Source organism: Prionailurus viverrinus, chromosome B3 (assembly GCF_022837055.1).
Source record: "Prionailurus viverrinus isolate Anna chromosome B3, UM_Priviv_1.0, whole genome shotgun sequence".
NCBI lineage: Eukaryota > Metazoa > Chordata > Mammalia > Carnivora > Felidae > Prionailurus > Prionailurus viverrinus.
In genome coordinates this window covers 130147330-130158547 of record NC_062566.1, presented here as the reverse complement: position 1 = coordinate 130158547, position 11218 = coordinate 130147330, and the positions used below count along the sequence as shown (strand labels likewise).

At 45.1% G+C, this 11218-nt stretch overlaps 1 long non-coding RNA gene across 2 annotated transcripts in view; it reads right to left on the bottom strand.

Annotated features, from left to right (window-relative positions):
• Window positions 1-908: 908 nt before the first annotated feature.
• The window catches only part of LOC125168767 (uncharacterized), a 28083-nt gene continuing 17773 nt past the window's right edge, over window positions 909-11218 (bottom strand). Inside the window, exons 4-5 of one of the 2 annotated variants that reach the window (XR_007153288.1) lie at window positions 5598-5880; window positions 909-1371 (exon numbers count right to left, since the gene is read on the bottom strand). This is a non-coding gene — a long non-coding RNA (uncharacterized LOC125168767). The remainder of the gene's footprint in view (window positions 1372-5597; window positions 5881-11218) is intronic. The other variant, XR_007153289.1, reaches the window with a different exon arrangement.

Here is an 11218-nt window from a genome sequence, read left to right as displayed (position 1 = left end):
AAAAGCTTTATTAGAAACCTAAACTATGGCAACATCCTAACATGCATCCCTCAAGGGATGACTATTATTTTATTTTTTATGAAATTTTTTATTTAAAAAATTCTTTTAATGTTTATTTTTGAGAGAGACAGAGTGCAAGCAGGGGAGGGGCAGAGAGAGAGGGAGACACAGTATCTGAAGCAGGCTCCAGGCTCTGAGTCGTCAGCACAGAGCCTGACATGGGGCTCGAACCCACAAACCATGAGATCATGACCTGAGCCGAAGTCTGTCGCTTAACTGACTGAGCGACCCAGGTGCCCCAATTTTTTTTATTATTTTTTAAATGTTTATTTATTTTTGAGAGAAGGAGAGAGAGTGCAAACAGGGGAGGAGCAGGGAGAGAGGAAATCTGAAGCAGGCTTTGTGCTATCAACGGAGAGCCCAACGTAGGGCTCGAACTCACGAACCAGGAGATCATGACCTGATGCTTAACCGACTGAGCCACCCAGGTGCCCCAAGGGGTGACTATTTATAAAGAAGCAAAGTTTCAGGGCCTAAAACATACCCCAGCTTTTTCTTTCCATTTTCCCTTGAGGCTTAAAACTGAAATGGAGAGCCCCAGAAGGCTAAACAGTGCGGACTACCAGAAGTACAAGGAATGTCAAATATTTACAGTTGGTTTCTTCAGTGGGTGAGATCCAGGCAAAACTGCTGGGGGAGGGAAATATTACAATATTCCGATAGCTCAGTGCATGCTTTGGAAAAGAAGCAGTTGCTTGTGTCAAAAGCATTTAGAAATATAATCAAGCTATTGTTTGTAATTGCTTAGCTAAAATGAGTTCCCCTCAAAAAAGAAAAAAAAAAAATTAAACCCAGGTGACTATTGTATGCCGGGTAATTGAAGCTATTTCAAAGTTAAGAAAAGGGAAGGCAATTGAATGGATTTAGTGGGTGATAGAAATAAGAATTCAAGGCTGCTTTTTGCAGCCTGAATTAGATGTGAAGCTTCCAGAAGTGGCTGTCCCTGACAGTGGGGAGGCTGAGGGATTAGTCCTCAAAAGTTGATTTGGCCTCTGCTTGGAATTGAGCTTTCTGCCAACTGCTGAAGAGAGATCAAAGTCCATGTGTTGTTTTGACTCCACGGAAACCTCAAGGAGAAACCACAAGCCATCGGCCCGCAGCCAGCACCCCTCAGCAGCCCAGGAAGTATCCGTTAGGCAGGAAAGATCCAAGTCCCCGTCCACAGAGGTAGATGGGAAGGGCTTGGATTCTGGTTTCCAGCTGTCTTCCGTTCGGGCTGGGTCTCTAGCTGGGTCTCTGCCTTCGCGGGCTTCATACAACTTCCCCTTTCTGCAGAGCACGTTTGCACCTCTGATCTCCAGTCTGCTTCACCTCTCGAGGAGAAAACAGGGAGGGAGGTGACTGTAACAGTTTGTGCCTTACAGCTGGCGGGTGAGACTCCCAGAGTATAGGGGAGCTGAGATGTGAAGACCTCCAGGCGTCAGAGGGAGGGACACGGGGGTGGACTTAATCACTTCCTTCATCCGCAGATCTCAAATCAAACTTTATTTCCTCCAGAAGTCTCCTTGACCCCCTAGGCCAAGCTGGCACCTTCTGTTATATAAGTTCTCATAACTGCCAAATATTTCCTTCAAAACACTCATTACCTTAGGGAGCTCTAAATCCATAAAATTATTTGATCGTCTGATTCTCCCTCTAGATCTTAAGCTGCATGAGAGTAGGACGCATGCCTGTTTTGCTGGCTGCCATGTCTCCTATTCTTAACAGTGACCGGCAGAGAGTAGATGTTCAATAAATGCTTGTTGACTGAGTCAGTCAAAAGGAGCCAGAGGAGATTGAAAGGGAGTTCTGAAATAATTTCACTGGGATCCTGAAATTCAACTTGCACCCATGCTATTGCACTTTATTCCAAAAGGAGGCTGGAACAGCTTACCATTTCCAACCATGGCAGCAATTATATTAACCATTTATTGAGTTCTTACTGTATGCCATGTTCCTATTTTATCTCATTCGGGGGTTTGTCTCATTTGATCCTGACAACTAGGCTCTGGGGTCGGCACTATTGTTATTCCCACACCGAAGATGAAAACACCAAAGCTCTGAGAAACTGACTGAGCGTCTTGCCCACGGTCACACAAACATGTGACAGAGTGGGGTTTTGACTATTGTTGGGTTTCGTCTCACAAACTCCATGGAGGGTCTGGGGCTCAGAGAGGTTAAGCAATCTGCGTGAGGCTACCCAGCTAGGAAGCCACGGAGTCAGGTTTCAAACCGGACTCTGATTCCAAAAGACCACTCTCGAAAAGAACGTGGCCCACGTTCATGGCCACGTTTCATGGCCCAGTGAAAAATGTCACTTTAGAAAATGGCTAGAGATGTCTGAGCAAGTGAGGCCACCAGGGTGAACCGGAACCGGCAATTTCATTTCCGCTGAACAGAAGACTGGAAGTTCCTGCTGAAGGGTCTGGCCTCCCAACCCCAGCTTGGTGCCGACCGCATATTCCTGTCTGCCTCTGTCTCCGGGAATTACCTTTCCTCTGAGTTTCCCCAGCCTGCGGCCACTACCTCACATTGAACCCTTTATCTGGGACCAAAGCCTGGGCGGGGGGAGGGTTTCCTGTGACCTCCCAGTAAATCTCCCTGCCTTCACAGTGCCCGCCTGGCACTCAGCCAGCCCCTCTCCACTGCAGTGCCAGGGCCCCACGCAGCTGGGAGTTCCCGAAAGGCTAAGCAACCTTGTCCCCTGTCTTAGGAACAGAGCGGCTCTTGAGTTCATTCTGCTGGCATAGCAGAGGGAAATCACGGCCCCTGTTGGAAAGGGGCCCACCCGACGGGAGATTCCATAAGCACGGCTGAGCTAGCGGCACAAGGGACCCATGGTTTTTAGAGTTCTCCAAAGTACGTTGCTCGGCCACAAATAATGCCATTGTCACAGCAGAACTTCCTGTTTTGCACAAATCGACCATATTAAAAACAGAAAGAGGCAAGAGGCTGGCATTCATTGTGTCTGCTCAGTTGTTTGGGAGATGTTGACTTCTGGGGGTGGTTTGGGGCCAGGCAAAAATACGTGAGGGGCACAGGGCCACCAAGCTTCCTTTCTGCTGCCTACTCTTCCAGCAGCCCCGGGCCTGACTGTCACAATACATTTCCTGACTGGTCCCGGCGCTGGGCTCATTCCCCTTCGTCTCCACAAGGCTTCTAGACCAACAGTCCCCAGGTGGTTTTTTCGGTCACATCATCTATTTGCTCAAGACCCTCTAGTGGCCTTTCCAAAGACCACAGAGGAACTTCTGAAGACTTAGCAAAGCATCCGAAGCCCTCCTCTGGTGACTGTGACCACATTTACACAGACCCTGCTTCCGGGGCTGAAACCAGGGTGAAACCAGTGTGCAATTGAAGAGGGCACCAAAGAACTCAGTAACCAAAAGTACCGATCTTAAAAAATCAAAATGAATGCCAAAAACCCCCGCGATGAACAAAATACCAAAATTTCACATAAGGACAGGGTCGGGCCCTGTACTTGTAGCAGCCCCTCAGGGGCCTGTTCCCTGTCTCCCACCCTCCCCCACCCGGTTCCTGACCTGCTTTACTTTTTCATGGCATTTCTCACCATCTGATGCATCATTTTGTTTACTTCTCGCCCGTTTCTGTACTAGAATCTAAGCCTCATGAGAGCAGGGCCTGATGACCCATGGCTGACTCCCAGAGTCCGGAACGGGGCCCGGTGTGTGGCACATATTCAATTATGTTTGTCAAATTAAATCTCTTTAGTCTAACTCCTATGTGCAGCCTCAACACATAAAGCAGATACATGAAGATTTTAGTTAGTATGAAATACTTTTCTACATTTAAATTTATATAATTACTTAGGCAGCTGAAGGAAATATTTTATGTTCACTTGAGCATAAAAATTTGAAAATTGATGTTAGGGACACTTGGCCTCACCACACAGCATCCTCATTTTCTTTTCTTTTGTTTTTAATGTTTATTTCTTTTGGGAGAGAGAGCGAGAGCGCATAAGGAAGCGTGAGTGGGGGAGGGGAAGATAGGGAGAGAGAGAGAGAATCCCAAGCAGGCTTTATGCTGTCAGTGCCTGGCACGGGGCTCCATCCAGTGAACCATGAGATCATGACCTGAGCCGAAATCAAGAGTAGGACACTCAACTGTGTGAGCCACCCAGGTGCCCCTCTTATTTTACTTCATATTGCATTCTCTTGGTACAATCTCTTTTTTTTTTTTTTAATTTTTTTTTCAACGTTTATTTATTTTTGGGACAGAGAGAGACAGAGCATGAACGGGGGAGGGGCAGAGAGAGAGGGAGACACAGAATCAGAAACAGGCTCCAGGCTCTGAGCCGTCAGCCCAGAGCCCGACGCGGGGCTCGAACTCACGGACCGCGAGATCGTGACCTGGCTGAGGTGGGACGTTCAACCGACTGCGCCACCCAGGCGCCCCTTCTTGGTACAATCTCAAGAGAATCTTGACTGACCAAGATAAGCAGTTGAAATTGTAACCATTAAAAAACAACAAACTTTAAATGGGTGAATTGTATGGTACGTGAGTTATATCTCCAATAAAGCTGTTAAACAAAACAAAATTGTTCCCCTTGCAAATCTCTAGATGAATGGAGATTTTCTTTTACGAAATAGAGGTGGAAGGAGATACTTCCCCGCAGTCTGGATGAAAATCTATCAACCTGAAACCAAGCTTACTGTGTCGATGCTCTCTACCATCTTGAAATTTAGCCTGTAACCTGTCATAAGTATGTTCTTATTTATTGCAATTAAAAAAATTTTTTTAGTGTTTATTTATTTTTGAGAGGGAGAGAGTGCAAGCAGAGAAGGGACAGAAAGAGAGAGGGAGACACAGAATCTGAAGCAGGCTCCAGGCTCTGAGCTGTCAGCACAGAGCCCGACACGGGGCTCACACTCATGGACTGTGAGATCATGTCCTGTACCGAAGTCAGATGCTTAACCGACTGAGTGAGCCACCCAGGCACCCCTATTATAATTTTTAAATAGTTTTTTTAAAATTTTTATTAAAAAAAATTTTTTTAGTGTTTATTTATTTTTGAAGGAGAGAGAGAGACAGAGTGTGAGTGGGGAGGGGCAGAGAGAGAGGGAGACACAGAACCCGAAGCAGGCTCCAGGCTCTGAGCTGTCAGCACAGAGCCCGACGTGGGGCTTGAACTCACAAACCGCGAGATCACGACCTGAGCCGAAGTTGGACGCTCAACCGAGGGAGCCACCTAGGCGCCCCTAAAATAGTTTAAAATAGGGGTGCCTGGCTGGCTCGGTCAGTAGAGCATGTGACTCTTGATCTTGGGGTTATGAGTTCAAGCCCCATGTTAAGTGTAGAGATTACTTAAAAATAAATTAATAAAAAAAATCCTAAAACAACTTTTTAAAAAACTTAATAAATTTTACTAAAATCTTATCATTAATTTAATAAAATAAAATAGTTTAAAATACACCTCAAAACAGAAATTTGAATACTGAATCTCTAGTTTTAGCTGTGCACCTAAAACCTAACATTATGTGTCAATTATACCTCAATAAAAAAAATAGAGATTTGAATTCAAAAATTTGAGGACCCACCTACTTGAAGTGTCCCTGATGAACAGGTTTCTGAAAATCACTGTCTTCCAGTAGTTGGGCACCCATCGTATGCCAGCCATTTCTTCCTCGTATTTTCTGGGTTTCTGTCCTGTGTACTCCCAGCAAACAAGCTCTCTGGGGCAGGAATTTCCAGCTGTGCCTGGCACACAGCTCATGCTCAAGCAGTGTTTTTGTTTCGTTTTGTTTTTAATTGGCTTGACCCGTCTTGATTTGATCTGGTGAGTCCTCAGTGTCTATCTGTTTTTGGGCTCTCTGGTAAAAACTAAAAAGACATGCAGTTTTCATGTCAAAGAGTCGTAAACACCAATAATAACAATTAACATGCGTTTAAACTCTCTGTTGTGAGATTTACTTGGTTTTCTCCATTCGGTGATTACAACTCTGTGCACTAAGTGCTATTCTTATCCCCATTTTCCTGAAGAAGAAACAAAGGCTGCCAAGTTTCTGAGAAGAAATTGTTACTACGGTCACACAGCTGGGAAGCTGAGAGCTGGCACTCAAACCAGACAGGCTGGCACCAGAGCCAGCGTGCAAATGATAGGAAGTCACTGGATGGGCCAATAGGAAGAGAAGGGAAAGAGAAATACAAGAAGAAAGCCCAGAACTGAGTCAGGTGGAGGAGGAACATGCAAAAGAATGGCCCCAAATATAGGTGAAAACCAAGAAAGAGAAGCATCACAGAGTTCAAGGGAAAATGGCTGAGTGTGTCGAGCATGGAAAATAGTTTCTCAGACTTAGGCATCATGGGAACTCTTGGAAATCAAGAGTTGGAAATCAAGAGTTGGAAAACAAGAGCCCGACGAGGGGCTTGAACTCACGAACTATGAGATCGTGACTTGAGCTGAAGTTGAACGTTCAACTGACTGAGCCACCCAGGTGCCCCTATGGCTAGATAATTGTGTGCTGTGGGGGCTGTCCTGTGCATTGTAGATCGTTAAGCAGCATCTCTGGACGCCACCTGCTAGGTGCCAGTGGACCCCTCCCCTGAGTCATGAGGACCAAAACTGTTTCCAGACAGTGCCAAGTGTCTCATGGGGACAGAAGCTGGATTGGAGTGAGGAGAGGAGAGAACAGGAGGTGCGAGGGGAGATCCAGAAACGAGGGGGGAGGCAGGGCCAAGGGGGACATCTGTTGTTGTCTTTAAAACCCATATATACTTAAGAGTTTTATATAGATGTGTATGTATATATACACGTAGATGTGTATACGTATATGTATACGTGTATACACATATGTATACATAACACATACATCTACACGTGGGAGTTATTTTTACATGTATATTATGCTTTAACACATGCACATGTATTTTATATTAATACTATATGTTAAAGTTTTAAAACTCTTTATGTACATATAAGAGAGAGCAGAGAAAGTCTATAGGTTGGTCCAGGGGAGAGTGAAAATTTGCAGATGAAGGAGAGAGAGAGAGAGAGGGAGAGGAGATGTGATTTTCTGGGATAGACAAGAAGGAGTAGGATCCAGGCCACGCGCTGAGGGGTTTGCCTTTGAAAGGAGTGGGGACACTTGCTCCAGTGTAAGAGAAGAAAGAGAGGCCTGTTGCAGAAGTAGATGTAGGAAGGTGTGTGCATTTGGTGGCGGCAAGAGGAGGGAGTTCCCATCTGTTGGCTTCTATTTTCCCAACCAAACATGCGGCTGGGTCAGCAGCAGAGCTGGGGTGGAGAGCGGGGTGGAGGAGGGAGGAAAAGGCCCAATACTTGCACTGGAGCAAAGCAAGCCAAAAGGAGAAGAGGCAGTGTTGATAGCCCATTTGCAGTCTGAGACCAGGAGTTTGGACTGAAGCCAGCCCACGGTGGTGTAAGGATTTTCTCCAGTAACCTCATCTGTGCTGGTGTCAGCGTGGAGCAGGTGGATGAGGCCTCTGGTCCCTGGCAGTAGCTCCCCCAGGCAGCGTTCCGGAGCCAAGCCTCAACATTTGGTTGTTCTTCCTTTAGCCAGAGGGAAATGTGCACCTTCAAGATCAAGAACTGGGGTGGGGTTGCACAGCACCCTTTCATCCCCAGAAGCAGGTGCACAAATCTCCCAGCCCGTTCCCCGTCCTCCAAGTCCACATTTTGTGCATGCACCTGTGAGCCCTGACTCTACTCCACTGAGCTGCAGCCAAAGTCCACTGACCTTCCACCTCTTGCCAGTGATGCCCCTGCTCCTCTGCAAGTCATGTCTGCCCCTCACTTCCAAGGACACCTTCCTTTTGGCTACTGTTCCCAGTCCCAGTGAGAGGGACAGCAAATATGAGCAATGATTCCATGTAGGAATCAACATGCAAAATTCTATACCTTATGATCAGCTCATCTTCAAATGAAGCAAGTCTTCCAGTAGACACGAGACAAAAGGAAATTCCAATGAGAGAAATTTCAATTCACCCCAACACCTCCTTCTGGAATCCACCCATCTTCCCCTAGAGAGCATTCTGGAATGCTGATCACTTTTTTTGGAGCCAGGAAGTCAAATTAGAAAAATGATCTCTGGCAGCTTATTTTGACTTGATTCAAGAATGATTCAGTAAGCCAACTTTATGGTTTCTGTGACATTTGGAACACCCATGATGTCAGGATATTACCCCCAAACCAGGGAGTGGATGGTTTTCACTGTCCTGGTCAAATCATTGTAAGGGCATAGGAAATGTTGGCTCTCTGAAGATCTCCACAGTGTGACTGCTGACCAAGCTACTGGCAAGGGACAGCCTAACATCATACAGGGGTTCTCAAATGTGAACAAGCATCAGAATCCCCTGGAGGGCTTCTTGATTCAGTAGACCTAGGGCATTTGCATTCCTAAGCTCCCAGAAGATGCTGCTGCTCTGGAAGCCATACTTTATAACGCCGGCATAATGGAAGAAGATAGGCATTGATTGGCGTTAGATTCGAGTTTGAATCTGGGTTTCATCGAGCTATGGAAGCCTGGGCAAGTTACTTCACTGCTCACTTATAAAATTGGGATCATACTGTGCACTTGTTTTGAAAATCAGAGAGAAATCATGTCAAGTCCAAGGCCCTTAGTAGGCAGTCAGTAAAAGAAAGTGGCAGCTATTTTTAATCACTATTCTAACACACCTGCACAACTCATAGTTATTTGGATTAGGCATTCAAGACAAGCATCGACTTGGCCTCAGAAGTCGTGAGGAGGTTACTGAATTGGTAATCTCTCCACCCTCTCTTCCTCCTCTTCTGAGCATCCAGGCACCAAAATAGCCCCCCCAACGCCCACCAATGCACTTCCAGCGATGACATTGCCAAGCGGAGGAGATAACTGATCACTTTCACATTTTGTAATATTTTAAGTACATTATCTTTAAAATCTAGGTCAGGATGAAAAATGAACTTGGGCTCATGAAATGTTAGAGCTGGGAAGAAACTTTAAAACCATCTAATTTTCTTGTTAAAGATGGGAGAGTTAAAGGTGAAGAAACGGAGACCCAGAGAGGGGCAGTGACCTGTGAAGGTGGCACAGTAAGTCAAATGGCAGGTGCAGACCTGGAAGCCAGGTATGCTGCCTGCCAGGCCTGGGCCATCACCTCCTGATTCTCAGCCTGCGGGGTGAGCATGGAGAGAGGTCATTGAAAAAACAGCCCAATCGTGCTTTCTCCTCTAGGGTTTTGATGGTTTCCTGTCTCACATTCAGGTCCTTTATCCATTTTGAGTTTATTTTTGTGAATGGTGTGAGAAAGTGGTCTAGTTTCAACCTTCTGCATGTTGCTGTCCAGTTCTCCCAGCACCATTTGTTAAAGAGACTGTCTTTTTTCCATTGGATGTTCTTTCCTGCTTTGTCAAAGATTAGTTGGCCATACGTTTGTGGGTCTAGTTCTGGGGTTTCTATTCTATTCCATTGGTCTATGTGTCTGTTTTTGTGCCAATACCATGCTGTCTTGATGATGACAGCTTTGTAGTAGAGGCTAAAGTCTGGGATTGTGATGCCTCCTGCCTTGGTCTTCTTCTTCAAAATTACTTTGGCTATTCGGGGCCTTTTGTGGTTCCATATGAATTTTAGGATTGCTTGTTCTAGTTTCGAGAAGAATGCTGGTGCAATTTTGATTGGGATTGCATTGAATGTGTAGGTAGCTTTGGGTAGTATTGACATTTTGACAATATTTATTCTTCCAATCCATGAGCAGAGAATGTCTTTCCTTTTCTTTATATCTTCTTCAATTACCTTCATAAGCTTTCTATAGTTTTCAGCATACAGATCTTTTACACCTTTGGTTAGATTTATTCCTAGGTATTTTATGCTTCTTGGTGCAATTGTGAATGGGATCAGTTTCTTTATTTGTCTTTCTGAACAAATCAGGAGACTATAGATGCTGGAGAGGATGTGGAGAAATGGGAACCCTCTTGCACTGTTGGTGGGAATGCAAATTGGTGCAGCCACTCTGGAAAACAGTGTGGAGGTTCCTCAGAAAATTAAAAATAGACCTACCCTATGACCCAGCAATAGCACTGCTAGGAATTTACCCAAGGGATACAGGAGTACTGATGCATAGGGGCACTTGCACCCCAACGTTTATAGCAGCACTCTCAACAATAGCCAAATTATGAAAAGAGCCTAAATGTCCATCAACTGATGAATGGATAAAGAAATTGTGGTTTATATACACAATGGAGTACTACATGGCAATGAGAAAGAACGAAATATGGCCCTTTGTAGCAACATGGATGGAACTGGAGAGTGTGATGCTAAGTGAAATAAGCCATACAGAGAAAGACAGATACCATATGTTTTCACTCTTATGTGGATCCTGAGAAACTTAACAGAAACCCATGGGGGAGGGGAAGGAAAAAAAAAAAAAGAGGTTAGAGTGGGAGAGAGCCAAAGCATAAGAGACTCTTAAAAACTGAGAATAAACTGAGGGTTGATGGGGGGTGGGAGGGAGGGGAGGGTGGGTGATGGGTATTGAGGAGGGCACCTTTTGGGATGAGCACTGGGTGTTGTATGGAAACCAATTTGACAATAAATTTCATATATTGAAAAACTTAAAAAAATTAAAAAAAACAGCCCAATCGACCAAAACCGTTATGCTTTCATAAATAAAATTGCAAATCCCCTGGGCTGGCGGGGAGACCCAGGAGTTCTGAGTATGAGAGATTGTCATCCAAAGGCAATGGTTCTACTCCCTAGGGGGACAGATCACAATCTCTGAGGAAAAGGGGGCATTTTTTATGCTAATCAGTGAAGGGTATGTGTTCAAAAAAGTTTGGAAACACTGACCTTATGCCATGTCACCTTCCTGCTTAATCTTTCATTTAGTAGGTCAGAAGGTAAGCCAGATTCTTTGCCTTAATTCTTCTAAAACTACTTCCTGTAAGCAGATTCCTCTGGTCTCCATCTTCCATCATCTTCCTGTAACATTATGCTCCACATGCAGAGAGATCTTGCTCTGTACCCAGCACAGAACAGACATCTTTCACTTGTATTTAACTTATTAAAATGAATAGGTTAAAGACCGATTTGCATTAATTTTTCTCTTATTCCATTATCTTCCGCTGTTCAGAAGCCTATTATTTGCCAGTCTTTAACCGCTGTGGTGGTTCAAAGATAACCTCTTGCTGTCAGTCAGCGAGCATGTGTTGAACATGCCTTGTAAC